We start from the raw sequence: 21,855 nt of genomic DNA on the forward strand, positions 1-21,855 counted from the left end.
CTGAGGACTTCTCAAAGTATCAATATCACGATATTCTTATAAAGAAATGTATCTATTTACTCTTGGATTGTCCATTAAAAAGAATCAGATTGCAGCAGGTACATACAATAATTAGTTATAAAGTAATTGTCCATTTGTCCATAATTAGCTTAATTGTTGAGATTCACCCATCTTTCCTTGGATCCTGGCTGGTAAATCATGTCTTTGTCCAGCATGTGTCCAGGCCTACATGTCATCTGCTTCTCAGCATGAAGATTCTGTGTCTTGTGGGGTGGGCAGAGCAAGAGAGCTCCCCCTTTCTGTACCATGGTCTTTTATAGCCAGTCGTATGGACACCTGTTCTACATATGGTAGTGAACCAAAAATACACACACAAATAGCGCATGTCAACTAGACACGATGGCTGAGGCATAGAACTCAGAAAAATGATTATCGATTAACATTCCAAATGAATTTCCATAATTAACCATTTAACAGAGACCGCCTGGGAATGCCAGAAGCTGTAGGCTTTTGCTTTTTCCTTCCTTCCACCAGCAGGGGGCACTCTCTTCTATGCCTTTTTTCCATTCCCTTTCACAAGTGCACACATTCATTCTCTTTTCTTTTTTTCATTTGCTTTCTCTCTTGCGCTATTTCATCTCTGCAAAATACCAGCATCCTTCTGATCACCGTGGGCCTCCAGCATTGTTGCTTCTTTACTTTTAATACTAGGCTCCTTTTCACCAGGACCAGCGTCTACCGCGTGGCTGGAGGCAACCACCGGTAACCCCAAGCAGAAGACCTCTGCAGGCAACACGACCCTCCCCCCTGAAGAGCAGCTCAAAGTCACTGGCAACCATCTCACCCTCTTCCTTCATTCACCCCTGGATGTCTCGCTCAGTCCCCAAATTACGGGTCCAGCTTGCTCTTTCTGTCACATTACCGCGATGAAGGGTTTAGCCTGCAGGAGACCCTGCGCCGAGCAATTTTTGAAGACACCTGATGCGGCGGGTGAATCACTGCTAAACAAACCACACCTGTAGGGACGGCACAGCCTTTGCATGGACCCTTCGGAGCCCGCCCCGTCACGGCCAGATTGCTCGCCACCAAGCGATCCTGAGAAAAGCTGGCCGGGCGATGGATCGAGCAACTTCTACTGGCCATACCACCTTGGATACGCCCGATATCATCTGATCTCGGAAACAAAGCAGGGCTGGGCTTGGACAGTACTTGCATGGGAGACCTCCTGGCAACACTGGGTGCTGTAGACCATTTTGATGACATTTTGCCCTACTGCCCAGCTCGGCTAGCATGGAAAGGCGCCTTGCAGGACACCGACCTTAAGTAACTTAGATGCTGGAAGCCCCAAGGTCTCTGAGCCAGTTGGCAGCTAAGTACGCTACCCCGCCGCCCTTCACGCAGGCCTGACACCGAGCTCCTTGCCACGGATAGGAGTGCTTATTGACTCCGCAGCTCGCCGTGTGGAAATGATGGCGTTAAAAGCACCCGGGGCCGTGAAGGGGCCAGGCTTTCAGCAGGTGCCCAGGGAAGGTTTTGGATGCCGGCCGCCTAGCGAGGACCAGCAGAAGTAACATGTTTCTCTGCAAAGAAGCTTGTGTAACCAAGCCAGACGGCTGACAAAGAGCTAACCTCAGTGCAAGGAAGGCAAGGAAGGTGCGGAAGGAATTGGGGAGGGGGGGGGTGATTCCTGCTAGGGCCCTGAAATCATAAAACAGGCAGGAGAGTCTGACGCATGGTGACGGAGAGGTTGTAGGGGCAGATAGGGGGTGTTGTCTCGTGCGAGCACGTGTGCATGCTGGCTTGTGTGTGAGAGTGCACTTCCTAGGTGTGGCGCGCTGCAGACAGTCAAAGGGATTGTTCCCTTTCATTAAAAGTTAATCCCCGGCTGCAGGCTATTAGAAAGCAACTAACCGCGCTCTACTCACCCTACCCGGGTCTACCGGTGAGTCTCGCCTCTGCTCCCGGCCTGTGGCATTGGCCGTGAAGCTGACGTTCCGTCGACAGCGCTGCAGCCGATCAGTGAGCTCAGCGGCTCTGAGTGGGGCCTTCTGTCTACAAGACCTTTTAAGGAAGCCAGCAAAAAAATTGAAGAGAAGGGAAAGCACAAAAGGACCTGGTCTTGCTGAGCACTGGAAAGGGCAGCCGGCAGCCAGACTTCAAAGTAGAAAAGCAGCAAGTGAGAAGCTTGTCTCTGCCTACGGCCACACCACCCTGAACACGCCCAATCTTGTCTTATTTCAGAAGCTAAGCAGGGTTGGGCCTGGTTAGTACTTGGATGGGAGACCGCCTGGGAATACCAGGTGCTGTAGGCTTTTGCTTTTTCCTTCCTTCCACCAGCAGGGGGCACTCTCTTCTATGCCTTTTTTCCATTCCCTTTCACAAGTGCACACATTCATTCTCTTTTCTTTTTTTCATTTGCTTTCTCTCTTGCGCTATTTCATCTCTGCAAAATACCAGCATCCTTCTGATCACCCTGGGCCTCCAGCATTGTTGCTTCTTTACTTTTAATACTAGGCTCCTTTTCACCAGGACCAGAGTCTCCCGCGTGGCTGGAGGCAACCACCGGTAACCCCAAGCAGAAGACCTTTGCAGGCAACACGACCCTCCCCCCTGAAGAACAGCTCAAAGTCACTAGCAACCATCTCACCCTCTTCCTTCATTCACCCCTGGACGTCTCGCTCCGCCCCCAAGTTACGGGTCCAGCTTGCTCTTTCTGTCACATTACCGCCATGAAGGGTTTAGCCTGCAGGAGACCCTGCGCCGAGACATTTTTGAAGACACCTGATGCGGTGGGTGAATCACTGCTAAACAAACCACACCTGTAGGGACGGCACAGCCTTTGCATGCACCCTTCGGAGCCCGCCCCCTCACGGCCAGATTGCTCGCCACCAAGCGATCCTGAGAAAGGATGGGCGGGCGATGGATCGAGCAGCGTTTACTGGCCATACCACCTTGGATACGCCCGATCTCGTCTGATCTCGGAAGCAAAGCAGGGCTTGGCTCGGACAGTACTTGGACAGGAGACCTCCTGGGAACACCAGGTGCTGTAGACCATTTTGATGACATTTTGCCCTACTGCCCAGCTTGGCTAGCATGGAACGGCGCCTTGCCGGACACCGACCTTAAGTAACTTAGATGATGGAAGCCCCAAGGCCTCTGAGCCAGTTGGCAGCTAAGTGCGCTACCCCGCCGCCTTCACGCAGGCCTGACACCGAGCTCCTTGCCACGGCTAGGAGTGCTTATTGACTCCGCGGCTCGCCGTGTGGAAATGATGGCGTTAAAAGCACCCGGGGCCGTGAAGGGGCCAGGCTTTCAGCAGGTGCCCAGGGAAGGTTTTGGATGCCGGCCGCCTAACGAAGGCCAGCTGAAGTAACATGTTTCTCTGCAAAGAAGCTTGTGTAACCAAGCCAGACGGCTGCCAAAGAGCTAACCTCAGTGCAAGGAAGGCAAGGAAGGCAAGGAAGGCAAGGAAGGAATTGGGGAGGGGGGGTTGATTCCTGCTAGGGCCCTGAAATCATAAAACAGGCAGGAGAGTCTGACGCAGGTGACGGAGAGGTTGTAGGGGAAGATAGGGGGTGTTGTCACGTGCGAGCACGTGTGCATGCTGGCTTGTGTGTGAGAGTGCGCTTCCTAGGTGTGGCGTGCTGCAGACAGTCAAAGGGATTGTTCCATTTCATTAAAAGTTAATCCCCGGTTGCAGGCTATTAGAAAGCAACTAAGCGCGCTCTACTCACCCTACCCTGGTCTACCGGTGAGTCTCGCCTCTGCTCCCGGCCTGTGGCATTGGCCGTGAAGCTGACGTTCCGTCGACAGCGCTGCAGCCAATCAGTGAGCTCAGCGGCTCTGAGTGGGGCGTTGAGTCTACAAGACCTTTTAAGGAAGCCAGCAAAAAAATTGAAGAAAAGGGAAAGCACAAAAGGACCTGGTCTTGCTGAGCACTGGAAAGGGCAGCCGGCAGCCAGACGTCAAAGTAGAAAAGCAGCAAGTGAGAGGCTTGTTTCTGCCTACGGCCACACCACCCTGAACACGCCCGATCTTGTCTGATCTTGGAAGCTACGCATGGTTGGGCCTGGTTAGTACTTGGATGGGAGATAACCTGGGAATACCAGGTGCTGTAGGCTTTTGCTTTTTCCTTCCTTCCACCAGCAGGGGGCACTCTCTTCTATGCCTTTTTTCCATTCCCTTTCACAAGTGCACACATTCATTCTCTTTTCTTTTTTTCATTTGCTTTCTCTCTTGTGCTATTTCATCTCTGTAAAATACCAGCATCCTTCTGATCACCGTGGGCCTCCAGCATTGTTGCTTCTTTACTTTTAATAGTAGGCTCCTTTTCACCAGGACAAGCATCTCCCGCGTGGCTGGAGGCAACCACCGGTAACCCCAAGCAGAAGACCTTTGCAGGCAACACGACCCTCCCCCCTGAAGAGCAGCTCAAAGTCACTGGCAACCATCTCACCCTCTTCCTTCATTCACCCATGGACGTCTCGCTCCGCCCCCAAGTTACGGGTCCAGCTTGCTCTTTCTGTCACATTACCGTGATGAAGGGTTTAGCCTGCAGGAGACCCTGCGCCGAGACATTTTTGAAGACACCTGATGCGGCGGGTGAATCACTGCTAAACCAACCACACCTGTAGGGACGGCACAGACTTTGCATGGAGCCTTCGGAGCCCGCCCCGTTACGGCCAGATTGCTCGCCACCAAGCGATCCTGAGAAAGGCTGGCCGGGCGATGGATCGAGCAGCGTCTACTGGCCATACCACCTTGGATACGCCCGATCTCGTCTGATCTCGGGAGCAAAGCAGGGCTGGGCTCAGACAGTACTTGGATGGGAGACCTCCTGGGAACACTGGGTGCTGTAGACCATTTTGATGACGCTTTGCCCTACTGCCCAGCTCGGCTAGCATGGAACGGCGCCTTGCCGGACACCGACCCCAAGTAACTTAGATGATGGAAGCCCCAAGGCCTCTGAGCCAGTTGGCAGCTAAGTACGCTACCCCGCCGCCTTCACGCAGGCTTGACACCGAGCTCCTTGCCACGGCTAGGAGTGCTTATTGACTCCGCAGCTCGCCGTGTGGAAATGATGGCGTTAAAAGCACCCGGGGCCATGAAGGGGCCAGGCTTTCAGCAGGTGCCCAGGGAAGGTTTCGGATGCCGGCCGCCTAGCGAGGGCCAGCAGAAGTAACATGTATCTCTGCAAAGAAGCTTGTGTAACCAAGCCAGACGGCTGCCAAAGAGCTAACCTCAGTGCAAGGAAGGCAAGGAAGGTGCGGAAGGAATTGGGGAGGGGGAGGGGTGATTCCTGATAGGGCCCTGAAATCATAAAACAGGCAGGAGAGTCTGATGCATGTGACTCGCCCCCTGGGCCGTGGGGCACTCGGATCCGGGCAATAGGGAGACGATGGGGGTAGTAGTGGCGACCCGGCTCCGTGGCTCAGGGTGGTCAGGCCAATGGTAGTCTGCTACGTTCTGCTAATAATGTCCGACTACGCCACCCGTGGATTGCGGTTATTAGGTACCGCTCCTGCATGCAGACCGCTGGGGCTGATGAGGTGTGCAGCTAGGGTAGTGTGACTCCCCACGGGAAGAGTGCGGCCCCAGGGCAGTATAATGGATGGTGGGAGTGATGGTAGTGAGAATCCCAGTGCTGATAGTGCGGGAGGAGCAAGGAGCACACAGACAACAAGTTGCAGTCCAGGGTCTTTACTACAACAGGTAAACTGACCCATAAACAGTCCCGGCTAGGAGGGGACCTGGACGTCTGAGACCAACGGGGAAATTGGCCCTAGTCAGGGTGAGGGTGTAGGCCTACCGTGCTTTCTGCGCTCCTTCTGGCTATCTCCTCCTGATAGGGTAGGAGCCCACGTTTCCGAGCTTTCCGTGTATTCTCGCCTGTATGGCCTGCGACGTGGGTTCCTTTCTGCTCCCAGCCTTGTACGGCTTTACTGGTCCCTTCAGTTGTGGCAGGGCCTCCAGGCTTCTTAGGCCAAGGAATGTACAGTCCCTTGCGGACTGGTTCTCTGCTGGGGGATGTGGAATCCTTCCAGCCTCAGACACCAAAGTCTGGTAAAATTAAGTCTTTTCTCTGCCAAGACAGGCTCTCTTCGCCTCTTGTCTCTGGCTTGTGGCTCTCCTCCTGCCACACTTCCTCTTAGGTGCAATCAACTTTCTGTCCCTGCTCCACTCTGGGACACGTCTCAGAGCTGAGACAGGCAATCCAGTTCTCTCTAACCCTGCCCCCAGCACCAGCTTTTATAGGGGCAGCCTGCTCCCCCTACTGGTCTGAGACAGGAGGCATTGCATGCTAATGTTCCCCTGACCAGAGAACCCCCCCCCTTGCTCTCAGACACAGCTTTAATACATTTTGTGGCATCCGGGCCAGGGTGACACATTCCCCCCTAGTGAAATTTAGTACTCCGGGACTAAACAATAAACAAAGACAATATGCATAACAATAAAACATTAATAGACAGACGACGCACAAATTGAGTTCTTAAGGTCAGTGTGGCCTGTGACCGGGTGTCCATATCACCAATACAACGGGAGCCTTAACCAGGTGGGGGTCTGTCCTACCCCAAGTCCTTCACAGTCTTAGTTCATTCCTGGGTTAGGCTCAGAATGCAGTCCATACAAGGTCCCGGTTATAAAAAGTCCATAACCTGTGAGTCCTTACGGTAGCTCCAAGAAACTGAAACACACTATTAATAAACATGCATTTAACTTGGCAAACATTTCAACATTTGGCAACAGGGTTATTTACAATCTTAGTACACTCTATATTCTCCAGCGAGTGGGTATCTGCCCCTTTGTGCTCCTGGTTGACCTCCTTAACCCACTGTCTGGTGGTGGACCAACCTGGCTTTCCCCACTAGCGTTAGGGGTACAGCTACCAGCTGGGTGTACAGGTAGGGCAGGCAGCTGTCTGCGGGTTCTTTGGCTTACCGCAGGCATGGCAGGCTCACTGTCAGCAGAGGGTTGACTCTCCTGGGCTGCTGGTACAGGCTCTTCTGCCTCTGGAACTGCTGGCTCCTCTTCACCTTCCAGCTCTGGTGTTGGTTGTTGCTGGGCCGGTTGCAGGAAATGCAGGACGGGTACCACTATGGCATCATTTATGCGAGTCCAGGACTGAGGGAACTCTCCGAGAATGGTGCTGATCATTTCTTCCTTGTCCTCTGCGGGTTCAAGGTCACTCTGATCCTCTTCTGCACTACGGAGTTGCTCGGGGCACCTTTTGAGGTGGTCTCTGGAGACGACACTAGTGGTTTCTCCTCCGTCCTTGGTGATTACGCACACCTTTGGGTTGTCGTGGTCAGACTGCAGTACGGTGTAGGGTTCCCTTTCCCACTGGTCGTCCAACTTATGTAGCCTTCTTTTTCGCTTTAGGACTTGCTCACCAGGTTCTAGGGGACCAGCAGGGGCGTGTTGATTGAAGAGTCTTTCTTGCTTCTCTCTCACCTGGGCCAGGCTCTTCTCCACACTCTCCTGTACCTTCTTGTACTGCAGTTGCCTTTCCGTATCCCAGTCCGCATCCGGGGAGGTGTCCTCAGGTATTAGGACTCCCATCTCCAGGTCTACGGGCAGCTTACCCAGTCTGGCTCGCATCAGGTAAGCCGGGGTGCAGTTGGTAGCATTCACCGGGATATTGTTGTATAGGTCTATCAGGTCCGGCAGTTTTTCTGGCCACAGGCTGCGTTCCTCCAGGGGCAACGTCTTCAGGAGATCAATGACTATATTGTTCATCTTCTCACACATCCCGTTGGTTTGTGGATGGTAAGGCGTTGTCCGAATTTTCTTACAGCCATAGAGGTTGCAGAACTCCTGGAAGATTTCAGCCTCGAATGCTGGACCCTGGTCAGTCAGGACCTGTTCCGGATACCCGTGTGCACGGCAGAAGTATTGCTGGAAGGCTCTGGCCGCTGTTTGGGCTGTCAAGTCCTTTACCGGGACCACCACTAGAAAACGGGAATAGTGGTCCACGATTGTCAGGGCATAGATGTATCCTGACCGGCTGGGAGCCAATTTGACATGGTCCAGAGCTACCAGCTCAAGAGGCTGCGTGGTGACGATGGGCCTCAAGGGTGTCTTCTGGCTGGTGCGGTCCTTCCTCCTCAGGTGACAAGGGCCACAGTCTCTGCACCATTTTTCTACAGCTCCTCTCATGCCGACCCAAAAGAACCTTCCTCTTAGTAGGAACTCCAGTTTCTTCCAACCGAAGTGTCCCGCTCTGTCATGGAAAGCCCCCATGACCATAGCTGCATCTCGCCTTGGGACCACGACTTGCCAGGTCAGCTCGTGTGTCCGGTGGTTGACAATCCTTTTGCACAACTTGCCTTCGTAGAGGAACAGCTTGCTCTTCTCCTTCCATAGCTGCTTAGCTTCCTCTGGGGCATCTGGATCTAGGCGAGCGTCTTCCCGGGTCAGCAGATCTTTCACCAGGCGGACTGCAGGGTCACTATCTTGGGTCTCGGCCCAGCTGTGGTGAGGTAGGGGATTCATCATCACAGTTGTTAGATCCTCCTCCTTCACGCGGTGAGAGTGTTGAGCGGCTCCATACCGGTGAAACGCGGGGAGTTCTACCTCCTCCAGCTCTTCTGGGTCTTCGTCACCTTCAGGTAAGTGAGGCATTCTTGATAGGGCGTCCGCGTTGGCGTTGGTTTTGCCTGGCCGGTACTTGATCACGAAGTCATAGTTGGAGAGACGGGCCATCCACCGCTGTTCCAGGGCACCCAGTCTTGCATTGTCCAGGTGTGTCAACGGGTTGTTGTCCGTGTACACGGTGAACTTTGCAGAGGCCAGGTAATGCTTGAAGCATTCCGTCATGGCCCACACCACCGCCAAGAATTCTAGCTTGAAGGAGCTGTAATTCTCCGGGTTCCTCTCGGTGGGCCTCAGCTTCCGACTGGCGTATGCGATCACCCGTTCTCTGCCCTGTTGGTTTTGGGACAGTACGGCTCCCAGTCCCACATTACTGGCATCTGTGTGGAGAATGAAAGGCTGGCCGTAATCAGGGTAAGCCAGGATCTCATCCCCCGTGAGGGCCATCTTTAGCTGGCGGAAGGACTCCTCTTCCGGTTTATCCCACTTGAAGGGTGGCTTTTGACTTCGGGACTTAGACTGTCCGATCAGGAGGTCCTGCATAGGAGCTGCCATCTTAGTGAACCCGGGGATGAACCTTCGGTAGTAGCCTACCAACCCGAGAAACTGTCTCACCTCTTTGATGTTCGAGGGGCTTGGCCAGCTCTTGATTGCCGTGACTTTGTCAGGGTCGGGGGCCACTCCTTCCGCTCTTACCACGTGCCCTAGGTACTGGACCTTTGGTTTCAGCAGGTGACACTTCCATGGTTTCACCTTCAGGCCATAGCCTGCCAGGGCTTCGAACACCTCGGCCAGGTGCTTTAGATGGTCCTCGTAGGTCTTCGAATAGACGATCACGTCGTCCAGGTAAAGGAGGACCGTCTCGAAGTTTCGGTGCCCTAGACAGCATTCCATCAGCCGCTGGAAGGTCCCTGGTGCGTTGCAGAGCCCGAAAGGCATACAGTTGAACTCGCTCAGTCCCATCGGGGTGGTGAAGGCGGTCTTCTCCTTGTCAGCCTCTGCCACAGGAACCTGCCAGTACCCGCTAGTAAGGTCCAAAGTAGAAAAGAAGTTAGCAGATTTTAGTGCGGCTAAAGACTCCTCTATTCTAGGCAGCGGGTATGCGTCTTTGTGGGTGATACGGTTGATTTGTCTATAGTCCACGCACATTCTCATGGTGCCGTCTTTCTTTTTCACCAGAACCAAGGGGGCTGCCCAGGGGCTACAGCTATCTCTAATGACCCCAGCTTCCTTCATCTCTCTTAGCATGCCCTTGGCGTTCTGATAATGTGCATGGGGTACAGGCCTGTGTCTCTCTTTTATTGGTGGGTGGCTCCCTGTCGGGATGTGGTGTTCTATCCCCTTTACTCTGCCGAAGTCCAGCGGGTGCTTACTAAAGACTCTCTCGTACTCCTGTACCACCCGGTAGACTCCTTGTTTTTGGTGCAGGGGAGTAGAGCCAGCACCCACATGGAGTTTCTGGCACCAGTCCTCCTTTTGTTTCTGGGAGCCATTACCCTCCGCCTGAGGAGATGGAGGCAAGGGTTCCACGGCCCTGATAGCTTGGTGTTCGACAACAAACAGTTTGGCGAGTGTAGCGTACCTGGGTAAGTGTACTTCCCTCTCCCCAATGTTGAGGATGCGGACGGGCACCCTCCCATGACGGACATCAACCACCCCCCGGGCTGTCAAAATGGTGGGCCTGCTGTCTGAGTACACGGGTTCTACCATGGCTTGGTAGTCTCTACCTCTCAACCCGATTGCAGTCCGACACCAGATCATCATTTCACTTTTGGGAGGCATGGAAATGGGGAATGGGTCACTCAGTCTTACGCTACCGATCTCACCACCAGACAGTTCTACCTGCTGCCGTCTCATCAGGGCTTTTATCTCCTTGTTAAGGACCCTCTGTTGGCTGGAACTAGCATTCACCGCCACCTGTTGTAGAATTACAATTACCTCTGAAAGACAATTTTCAATTATGTTAGTACCCACAGTTATTTTAGGGTGACTTTCATGACGGTCAATGTCCACAATAATCACTCCCTGTGCCGGCAGTTCAACTTTACCAATTTTAATGGTCATCTCCTTGAACCCCATCTGCGGCACGGGTAAGCCATTACTGGCGATGATGCTCAAGTTACTGTCTGGATACCGTGTGATATCAGCATCAGTCCAATACTGCTTAAAAAGTACATAAGGGATTGTGGTTACTTGCGACCCAGTATCCAGCAAGGCGCTCATGGGGATACCGTCCAGCACCACGGGTAAAACCGGGTGCCCCCCAACGTACTTATCACGCCAATTATAAGGGCCTGGTGATCTTATGCCTGGGGGTCGGCCCTCTGCCCCAGGTTGGACCCGTTTAAATTACAGTACCTGGAAATGTGTCCGGGCTGGTTGCATCGACGGCAAATGGGCTGTCCATCCTCTGCGTAGCGGTCTGTGGGCCTCCCTCGGAACGACGGGATCCTCCTCTGTCGACGCCACGGGACATCCTCCGGACTTGAAGCCAGCTCGATGGGTCTTGACGGGTCCACTTGCAACGCCTGGACGGTTCTGGTCAACGCCGCGACGCTCCTGGTTAGATACTGGACTTGGTGGTGCAGGCCTTTCGACGGGGCTTGGTTCAGGGCCTGTGCATCAGCCTCCACGGAGTCCATAGAGGAGGGCGCCGCCTCCTGGTGGTAGGTGATAGCAGGGCGCCGGGGGTTTATAGCGCCACTGGTTGCAGATTCACGGAGCACCCTTATGGCCCTGTCCATAAATTGGGCAAAGGTCAGGTCGGGGTTCTGAAAGAACATGAGGCGCAGTTGGGCCCTGTGGGCGCTAGACAGCAGACCTTCTATGAATTGTTCTGTTAGCAGCTTATCGGTTTCCTGCACACTGCCAGGGTCAGTTTGTTGAATAGCCCTCAAGGCTTCCTGCAGATTTAGGGCATAGTATCTGATGCTGTCCTGTGCCCGCTGCCTACATCCATAGAACCTCATTTTAATCTCAGCGGAGGTACGTGTATCAAAGCTACCCCGCAGCCGGGCCAGGATACCCTTCACAGTCCTTTTCTCCTCAGTGGGCCATGATTTTACCTCCCTTTGGGCTGCGCCTGTTAACTGCCCTGTCAATATGCTGACCTTCTGCTCCTCTGTCAGGGGGTAAACCTGGAACAAACTGTATAGCCTTTCCTTAAAGTCAGTTAGGGCATGGGGCTCCCCTGAGTATTTGAGCAGCCAGGCCGCTCCAGGGATGTAGGGCAGGGAAAAGGGCATCACTGCTGCTTCAGCTGCGTTGGTGGTAGTGGGCGCCTCTGTGTCTGACATCTTCCTCCCCCCTAGTTAAGCGTGGCCTACCTTCCGGCGATCCTCTTCTGTAGGCCGCGGCTCCGCTGCTGCTGCTATGGACGAGGACCTGGCGTCGCGTCCTGATGACGTCAGCGTCGCTCTCTCTCCCTTCCAGGACCTTGCGCAGCGTCGGAGCGTGGGGCGGAGCTTCGGATCTCGCGCGGTTTTGACGTCCACGCCCCTCTTCTTCCCGCGCGGCGTCCTGAAGATGGCGTCCGATGGCGGGAAGCAGCTGCGGATGGCGGGAAGAAGGCAGAAGACGGCGGGAAACGGTCCAAGATGGCGTCCGATGGCGGGAATCGGCTCCGGATGGCGGGAAACTTCGCCACAGGTAAGTTTACAAAAGTCTTTTTCAGGCACGCAGTACCCGGTGGTTGCGGGCACGAAATCCTGCCGACTACGCCAAAGCTGACTCGCCCCCTGGGCCGTGGGGCACTCGGATCCGGGCAATAGGGAGACGATGGGGGTAGTAGTGGCGACCCGGTTCCGTGGCCCAGGGTGGTCAGGCCAATGGTAGTCTGCTACGTTCTGCTGATAATGTCCGACTACGCCACCCGTGGATTGCGGTTATTAGGAACCGCCGCTGCATGCAGACCGCTGGGGCTGATGAGGTGTGCAGCTAGGGTAGTGTGACTCCCCACGGGAAGAGTGCGGCCCCAGGGATGGTGGGAGTGATGGTAGTGAGAATCCCAGTGCTGATAATGCGGGAAGAGCAAGGAGCACACAGACAACAAGTTGCAGTCCAGGGTCTTTACTACAACAGGTAAACTGACCCATAAACAGTCCCGGCTAGGAGGGGACCTGGACGTCTGAGAGCAACGGGGAAATTGGCCCTGGTCAGGGTGAGGGTGCAGGCCTACTGTGCTTTCTGCGCTCCTTCTGGCTATCTCCTCCTGATAGGGTAACAGCCCACGTTTCCAAGCTTTCCGTGTATTCTCGCATGTATGGCCTGCGACGTGGGTTCCTTTCTGCTCCCAGCCTTGTACGGCTTTACTGGTCCCTTCGGTTGTGGCAGGGCCTCCAGGCTTCTTAGGCCAAGGAATGTACAGTCCCTTGCGGACTGGTTCTCTGCTGGGGGATGTGGAATCCTTCCAGCCTCAGACACCAAAGTCTGGTAAAATTAAGTCTTTTCTCTGCCAAGACAGGCTCTCTTCGCCTCTTGTCTCTGGCTTGTGGCTCTCCTCCTGCCACACTTCCTCTTAGGTGCAATCAACTTTCTGTCCCTGCTCCACTCTGGGACACGTCTCAGAGCTGAGACAGGCAATCCAGTTCTCTCTAACCCTGCCCCCAGCACCAACTTTTATAGGGGCAGCCTGCTCCCCCTACTGGCCTGAGACAGGAGGCATTGCATGCTAATGTTCCCCTGACAAGAGAACCTCCCCCTTGCTCTCAGACACAGCTTTAATACATTTTGTGGCATCCAGGCCAGGGTGACACACATGGTGACGGAGAGGTTGTAGGGGCAGATAGGGGGTGTTGTCACGTGCGAGCACGTGTGCATGCTGGCTTGTGTGTGAGAGTGCGCTTCCTGGGTGTGGCGCGCTGCAGACAGTCAAAGGGATTGTTCCCTTTCATTAAAAGTTAATCCCCGGCTGCAGCCTATTAGAAAGCAACTAACCGCGCTCTACTCACCCGACCCGGGTCTACCGGTGAGTCTCACCTCTGCTCCCGGCCTATGGCATTGGCCGTGAAGCTGACGTTCCGTCGACAGCGCTGCAGCCGATCAGTGAGCTCAGCGGCTCTGAGTGGGGCGTTGTGTCTACAAGACCTTTTAAGGAAGCCAGCAAAAAATTTGAAGAGAAGGGAAAGCACAAAAGGACCTGGTCTTGCTGAGAACTGGAAAGGGCAGCCGGCAGCCAGACGTCAAAGTAGAAAAGCAGCAAGTGAGAGGCTAGTCTCTGCCTATGGCCACACCACCCTGAACAAGCTCCATCTCGTCTGATCTCAAAAGCTAAGCAGGGTTGGGCCTGGTTAGTACTTGGATGGGAGACCACCTGGGAATACCAGGTGCTGTAGGCTTTTGCTTTGCTTTTTCCTTCCTTCCACCAGCAGGGGGCACTCTCTTCTATGCCTTTTTTCCATTCCCTTTCACAAGTGCACACATTCATTCTCTTTTCTTTTTTTCATTTGCTTTCACTCTTGCGCTATTTCATCTCTGCAAAATTCTAGCATCCTTCTGATCACCGTGGGCCTCCAGCATTGTTGCTTATTTACTTTTAATACTAGGCTCCTTTTCACCAGGACCAGCGTCTCCCAGGTGGCTGGAGGCAACCACCGGTAACCCCAAGCAGAAGACCTTTGCAGGCAACACGACCCTCCCCTGATCTCTGAAGCTAAGCAGGGTTGGGCCTGGTTAGTACTTGGATGGGAGACTACCTGGGAATACCAGGTGCTGTAGGCTTTTGCTTTTTCCTTCCTTCCACCAGCAGGGGGCACTCTCTTCTATGCCTTTTTTCCATTCCCTTTCACAAGTGCACACATTCATTCTCTTTTCTTTTTTTCATTTGCTTTCTCTCTTACGCTATTTCATCTCTGCAAAATACCAGCATCCTTCTGATCACCGTGGGCCTCCAGCATTGTTGCTTCTTTACTTTTAATACTAGGCTGCTTTTCACAAGGACCAGCGTCTCCCGCGTGGCTGGAGGCAACCACCGGTAACCCCAAGCAGAAGACCTTTGCAGGCAACACGACCCTCCCCCCTGAAGAGCAGCTCAAAGTCACTGGCAACCATCTCACCCTCTTCCTTCATTCACCCCTGGACGACTCGCTCCGCCCCCAAGTTATGGATCCAGCTTGCTCTTTCTGTCACATTACCGCGATGAAGGGTTTAGCCTGCAGGAGACCCTGCGCCGAGACATTTTTGAAGACACCTGATGCGGCGGGTGAATCACTGCTAAACAAACCACACCTGTAGGGACAGCACAGCCTTTGCATGGACCCTTCGGAGCAAGCCCCGTCACGGCCAGATTGCTCGCCACCAAGCGATCCTGAGAAAGGCTGGCAGGGCGATGGATCGAGCAGCGTCTACTGGCCATACCACCTAGGATACGCCCGATCTCGTCTAATCTCGGAAGCAAAGCAGGGCTGGGCTCGGACAGTACTTTGATGGGAGACCTACTGGGAACACCGGGTGCTGTAGACCATTTTGATGACGTTTTGCCCTACTGCCCAGCTCGGCTAGCATGGAACGGCGCCTTGCCGGACACCGACCTTAAGTAACTTAGATGATGGAAGCCCCAAGGCCTCTGAGCCAGTTGGCAGCTAAGTACGCTACCACGCACGCCTGAAACCGAGCTCCTTGCCACGGCTAGGAGTGCCTATTGAATCCGCAGCTCGCCGTGTGGAAATGATGGCTTTAAAAGCACCCGGGGCCGTGAAGGGGCCAGGTTTTCAGCAGGTGCCCAGGGAAGGTTTTGGATGCCGGCCGCCTAGCGAGGGCCAGCAGAAGTAACATGTTTCTCTGCAAAGAAGCTTGTGTAACCATGCCAGACGGCTGACAAAGAGCTAACCTCAGTGCAAGGAAGGCAAGGAAGGAATTGGGGAGGGGGGGGGTGATTCCTGCTAGGGCCCTGAAATCATAAAACAGGCAGGAGAGTCTGACGCATGGTGACGGAGAGGTTGTAGGGGCAGATAGGGGGTGTTGTCACGTGTGAGCACGTGTGCATGCTGGCTTTTGTGTGAGAGTGCGCTTCCTAGGTGTGGCGCGCTGCAGACAGTCAAAGGGATTGTTCCCTTTCATTAAAAGTTAATCCCCGGCTGCAGGCTATTAGAAAGCAACTAACCGCGCTCTACTCACCCTACCCGGGTCTACCGGTGAGTCTCGCCTCTGCTTCCGGCCTGTTGCATTGGCCGTGAAGCTGACGTTCCGTCGACAGCGCTGCAGACGATCAGTGAGCTCAGCGGCTCTGAGTGGGGCGTTGTATCTACAAGACCTTTTAAGGAAGCCAGCAAAAAAATTGAAGAGAAGGGAAAGCACAAAAGGACCTGGTCTTGCTGAGCACTGGAAAGGGCAGCCGGCAGCCAGACTTCAAAGTAGAAAAGCAGCAAGTGAGAGGCTTGTCTCTGCCTACGGCCACACCAACCTGAACAAGCCTGATCTTGTCTGATCTCTGAAGCTAAGCAGGGTTGGGCCTGGTTAGTACTTGGATGGGAGACTACCTGGGAATACCAGGTGCTGTAGGCTTTTGCTTTTTCCTTCCTTCCACCAGCAGGGGGCACTCTCTTCTATGCCTTTTTTCCATTCCCTTTCACAAGTGCACACATTCATTCTCTTTTCTTTTTTTCATTTGCTTTCACTCTTGCGCTATTTCATCTCTGCAAAATACCAGCATCCTTCTGATCACCGTGGGCCTCCAGCATTGTTGCTTCTTTACTTTTAATACTAGGCTCCTTTTCACCAGGACCAGCGTCTTCCGCGTGGCTGGAGGCAACCACCGGTAACCCCAAGCAGAAGACCTTTGCAGGCAACACGACCCTCCCCCCTGAAGAGCAGCTCAAAGTCACTGGAAACCATCTCACCCTCTTCCTTCATTCACCCCTGGAAGTCTCGCTCCGCCCCCAAGTTACGGGTCCAGCTTGCTCTTTCTGTCACATTACCGCAATGAAGGGTTTAGCCTGCAGGAGACCCTGCGCCGAGACATTTTTGAAGACACCTGATGCGGCGGGTGAATCACTGCTAAACAAACCACACCTGTAGGGACGGCACAGCCTTTGCATGGACCCTTCGGAGCCCGCCCCGTCACGGCCAGATTGCTCGCCACCAAGCGTGTTACAACTCTCCTGTTAGGTTTTTTTTAGTTTGCTGGTCACATGACCATTTTGCCTATTTAATCCGGCTCCGCCCTCCTGGCTTTGCTGAACTTCATTTGTATTTACTACTGTTGAGCTAGCTTGTTGCTCTGTTGCCGTTCTCTGTTAGTTTTGCTAGGTCTTCTGACCCCTATGCCTTTTTGTTGTGTGTATGTCTTTGACTGCTAGTATTTCTGCTAGGAGGTGTCCAACTTTTACCAGTCCCTAGATCTTGTAGGGATCCCTCCCTCACATTTATAGGTCTGCGTTCAAACTAGCCGAGGACTTTAGTGGGTCTGATCGCAGGATCAGGTTCCCCGTTACATCGTAGGGATCTAGTTTAGTTCTATTGTAGGGATAGATCTCCTTTCTTTCCTTAGTCTCTGTAGCAGATCATAACAGTAATTCCAGCCATAAAAAAAAAAAAAAAATTCTCTAAGGAAAGACCTCCAGTTTTCCATCATGGTCTCGGTGCAAGATTTGGCTCAACGCTTGCAGGGACTCTCTCTGGAGGTGACCAAGCTCCAACAACACGTGAGTAGCTGTTCTGGACCGCATTTTGTGGAACCTAAGGTACGTCTGCCTGATCTATTTTTTGGCAAACAACAATATTTTTTTTCTTTTAAAAATGCTTGTCTATTATATTTTCGTTTGAGACCCGGATCCTCTGGTGATGAATCACAGCGCATAGGGATCATAATGTCACTTTTGCGCAAAGATCCTCAGGGATGGGCCTTCTCTCTCCAACCTAGTGATCCGTGCTTTAGATCAGTGGATAGTTTTTTTTCTGCTTTGGGTTTGTTGTACGATGATCCTGATCGTGTCTCATCTGCTGAGTCTGAATTAAGACATTTGAGGCAGGGATCAGGTAATGTGGAAAAATATTGTTCTCACTTCCGTCGGTGGTCTGCCCAGGTGGGGTGGAACGATTCTGCTTTGAAAAGCTTGTTTCATGCAGGGCTATGTGAAAGGGTAAAGGATTTACTGATTGCTTATCCCACACCTGGAAACTTGCAGGAGGCAATGCAATTAGCTATACGGGTGGACAGGAGACTGCGTGAAAGGGTTAATGAGAGCAAATCCTCTGCTATGTCAGCTTCGAGTCCTGAGAGGTTCTGTGCTGACAATGGAGAGCCGATGGAGATTGGGGCGATGGCACCCCGCTCTCAGGAAAAAGACCGCCGACTTTCTGAAGGCTTGTGTTTCTATTGCGGAAATTCTGGTCATTTTATTAAGAGCTGTGTGCTTCGTAAGAAGAAAGAAAAAAAAATGGTCAGTCATGCTCATATTGCCTGTTTAAATTCTAAGGGAGTATTCCTATCTGCCACTACTGCTGCTCAGGATGAATTAATTGAATTTCGGGTATTTGTGGATTATGGATCTACTCTGAATGTGATTGATGGGGGATTCTTGGAAAAACTTAGATTAGAACATAAAACTTTGTCATCCCCTATTGCTGTGGTTTCTGTCGATGGCTCTCCCTTGAAGAGTGTTACTCACAAGGTCTGTGAACTTCCCCTCACTATTAATGGTATTCATCAAGAGAATTTGGATTTGGTGGTATTGGATAATTTGCCTTCTCCAGTAATATTGGGGTTACCCTGGTTAAAATTGCACAATCCTGTACTGGATTGGTCTACCAATGAAATTAAGTCCTGGAGCCCTAAGTGTTATGACAAGTGTTGTAACGGGCTCATTGCTGCTGTGGATAGAGGGGAATTGCCTGTACCTATTCAGGATTTTTGGAGAGTTTTTTCTGAGGAGGAGTCGCAGGTTTTGCCTCCCCATAGAGACTATGATTGTACCATTGAATTTGTCCCTGGCGCGACTCTTCCTAAGAGTCGTTTATTTAATCTTACTATTCCTGAAAGAAAGGCTTTGGAAGAATACATACAGACAAGCTTGGCCGCCGGTCACATTAGGCCTTCCAAGTCTCCTGTGGCTGTTGGATTTTTTTTTGTAAAAAAAAAAGATGGCGGTTTACGTCCTTGTCTGGACTTTCGTGAGATTAATAAAATTACTGTACGCAATCCTTACCCACTGCCATTGATTCCTGATTTATTTAACCAGTTAGTGGGGGCCAAGTGGTTCTCTAAAATTGATCTCCGGGGGGCATACAATTTGTTGCGCATGAAGGAGGGTGATGAATGGAAGACTGCTTTTAACACTCCTGTGGGTCATTTTGAGAATCTGGTTATGCCTTTTGGTCTCACCAATGCTCCAGCATTTTTTTAGAATCTTATTAATGATATCCTTAGACCTTTAATCGGCAAAAATGTGGTTGTGTATTTGGATGACATTTTGATTTATTCGCCGGATCTGGAGTCTCATTGGCGGAGCGTACGTGAGGTATTACAGTTATTAATGGACAATTCGCTTTTTGCTAAGCTGGAGAAATGTGAGTTCGCTGTACAGAGAATTCGTTTTTTGGGCTACATTATCTCCAGTGAAGGTTTTGAGATGGACCCGGTTAAAGTTCAAGCTGTGCAGGAATGGCCTAGGCCTATTGGTTTGAAATCGATACAGAGGTTTTTGGGTTTCGCCAATTATTACAGAAAATTCATAAAAAAATTTTCTATTATTGTCAAACCGCTGACTGATCTCACCAGGAAAGGTGCTAATGCGGTTCAGTGGACTTCTGAGGCCATTGAAGCTTTTGTGTTTCTAAAGGAGAGGTTCACCTCTGCTCCCATCCTTATGCAGCCTGATGTGACTAAGCCGTTTTTGGTTGAGGTTGATGCTTCTTCGGTGGGGGTTGGTGCGGTGTTGTCTCAGGAAAACAAGGATGGAGTACATCCCTGTGCCTTTTTTTCAAAAAAATTTTCCGAGACTGAACTTAATTACGATATTGGTAATCGGGAATTGCTGGCGATTAAACTCGCATTTGAACACTGGCGTCATCTCTTGGAAGGTGCTGAATTTCCCATTCAGGTTTTCACTGATCATAAAAATCTGATCTATCTTGATGCTGCCAAGCGCTTGAATGCCCGTCAGGCTAGGTGGGCACTTTTTTTCTCGCGGTTTAATTTTTCCTTTACTTACATCCTGGGTACCAAGAATGTTAAAGCGGATGCTTTGTCTCGCAGCTTTTCTCCCATGGTCGGTGTTGAGGAGGAAGAGGAGACCATTTTACAAGAAGGTGTTGTGATTGCTGCTTTGGACTCCGTTTTGGAGGATGAGATTCTTAAAGCACAGGAGAATGCCCCATCTAACACTCCCCATGGGAGGTTGTTTGTGCCTAGGACCTTTAGGAGAGATTTGGTTGTTGAGTGTCATGAGTCTCGGTTGGCAGGTCATCCAGGAATTTCTGAGACCAAGAGACTTGTGGGTCGCAGTTTTTGGTGGCCTGGATGGCAGAAGGAAGTCATTAAGTGGGTGCGCCAATGTACTGTGTGTGCAAGATCCAAGTCTTCGCATGCTCCTGCTGCGGGGTTGCTTTGCCCTCTGGAGGTTCCTAGTGCACCTTGGACACATCTGGCTATGGACTTTATTACTGACCTTCCTCCCTCTGAAGGTTTCACGGTCATCTGGGTGGTCGTGGACCGTTTTAGCAAGATGTGTCACTTGGTTCCCTTCATCAAACTGCCTTGCGCTAAGACACTCGCTAAGGCCTTTGTCAAGGAGATTGTCAGACTACATGGTGTTCCTACTGACATTGTTTCTGATAGGGGACCTCAGTTTGTGGCTTGTTTTTGGCGTGCCTTTTGTGACAGGTTGGGAGTTCATTTGTCGTTTTCATCCGGATATCATCCTGAGTCTAATGGCCAGACAGAAAGGAAGAACCAGGATGTTGAGCAGTTCTTGCGTTGTTTTGTGGCAGACAATCAAGAGGGGTGGTCTGAGTTTCTGCCACTTGCTGAATTTGCTCTTAACAACCATACATCCTCTTCTGCTGGGTGTTCGCCTTTTTTTTGTTGTTCTGGGAGACATCCGTCTTTTGGGTCATTTTCCAAATTGGTTTCGGCTGTGCCTGAGGAGGAGAGTTTTTCCGGTGATTTGGAGAGAGTTTGGACGGATGTGCGTGGTAATCTTCAGGAGGCTAACAAAAAATCTAAGAGGTACTTTGATAGGAAACGGCAAGAGGTTTTGTTTGCGGTTGGTGACATGGTTTGGTTGTCCTCTAAGAATCTGCGATTGAGGATTCCTTCTAAAAAATTGGGTCCCAAGTTCGTAGGGCCCTTTAAGGTACTTCAGATAGTTAACCAATCTGCTGTTAGGCTGGAGGTTCCTACGTCCTGGAGGATTAATCCGGTGTTTCATGTTTCTCTGTTGAAAAAAGCTGATGTGTCGGATGGTGACGCCTCTGCCACTGTTCCTCCGGTGGTGGAGGACGGGGAATATGAAATTTCCCGCATCCTAAATTCTAGACGGTATAGAGGGAGTTTGCAGTATCTCGTCGCTTGGAAGGGTTTCGGACCTGAGGATAACTCATGGGTGAGAGCGGATTATGTTTCTGCCCCCAGACTTGTCCGAGCGTTTCACAGGAGGTTTGCTGGTAAGCCTGGGCCTAGTGGATTTGGAGGATCCTCTTAGAAGAGGGGGTACTGTTACAACTCTCCTGTTAGTTTTTTTTTAGTTTGCTGGTCACATGACCATTTTGCCTATTTAATCCGGCTCCGCCCTCCTGGCTTTGCTGGACTTCATTTGTATTTACTACTGTTGAGCTAGCTTGTTGCTCTGTTGCCGTTCTCTGTTAGTTTTGCTAGGTCTTCTGACCCCTATGCCTTTTTGTTGTGTGTTTGTCTTTGACTGCTACTATTTCTGCTAGGAGGTGTCCAACTTTTCCCAGTCCCTAGATCTTGTAGGGATCCCTCCCTCACATCTATAGGTCTGCGTTCAGAGTAGCCGAGGACTTTAGCGGGTCTGATCGCAGGATCAGGTTCCCCGTTACATCGTAGGGATCTAGTTTAGTTCTATTGTAGGGATAGATCTCCTTTCTTTCCATACTCTCTGTAGCAGATCATAACAAAGTGATCCTGAGAAAGGCTGGCCGGGCGGGCGATGGATCAAGCAGCGTCTACTGGCCATACCACCTTGGATATGCCCGATCTCGTCTGATCTCAAAAGCAAAGCAGGGCTGGGCTCAGACAGTACTTGTATGGGAGACCTCCTGGGAACACCAGGTGCTGTAGACCATTTTGATGACATTTTGCCCTAC

General features: G+C 51.9%; 9 pseudogenes; all 9 read left to right on the forward strand.

Moving 5' to 3' along the window:
- Positions 1–1,130: 1,130 nt before the first annotated feature.
- LOC141270210 (5S ribosomal RNA) lies at positions 1,131–1,250 on the forward strand (annotated as a pseudogene).
- Positions 1,251–2,193: 943 nt separating this feature from the next.
- LOC141268321 (5S ribosomal RNA) lies at positions 2,194–2,312 on the forward strand (annotated as a pseudogene).
- Positions 2,313–2,933: 621 nt separating this feature from the next.
- On the forward strand, positions 2,934–3,053 carry LOC141268900 (5S ribosomal RNA; annotated as a pseudogene).
- Positions 3,054–4,002: 949 nt separating this feature from the next.
- On the forward strand, positions 4,003–4,121 carry LOC141268548 (5S ribosomal RNA; annotated as a pseudogene).
- Positions 4,122–4,742: 621 nt separating this feature from the next.
- Positions 4,743–4,862, forward strand: LOC141267297 (5S ribosomal RNA; annotated as a pseudogene).
- An 8,947-nt stretch (positions 4,863–13,809) lies between these two features.
- On the forward strand, positions 13,810–13,928 carry LOC141267356 (5S ribosomal RNA; annotated as a pseudogene).
- A 1,003-nt stretch (positions 13,929–14,931) lies between these two features.
- LOC141268657 (5S ribosomal RNA) lies at positions 14,932–15,051 on the forward strand (annotated as a pseudogene).
- Positions 15,052–15,973: 922 nt separating this feature from the next.
- Positions 15,974–16,092, forward strand: LOC141267420 (5S ribosomal RNA; annotated as a pseudogene).
- Positions 16,093–21,712: 5,620 nt separating this feature from the next.
- On the forward strand, positions 21,713–21,832 carry LOC141269265 (5S ribosomal RNA; annotated as a pseudogene).
- Positions 21,833–21,855: the final 23 nt, after the last annotated feature.

Source organism: Phyllobates terribilis, unplaced genomic scaffold (genome assembly GCF_046119375.1).
Source record: "Phyllobates terribilis strain yellow unplaced genomic scaffold, ASM4611937v1 Scaffold_4__5_contigs__length_816908805, whole genome shotgun sequence".
NCBI lineage: Eukaryota > Metazoa > Chordata > Amphibia > Anura > Dendrobatidae > Phyllobates > Phyllobates terribilis.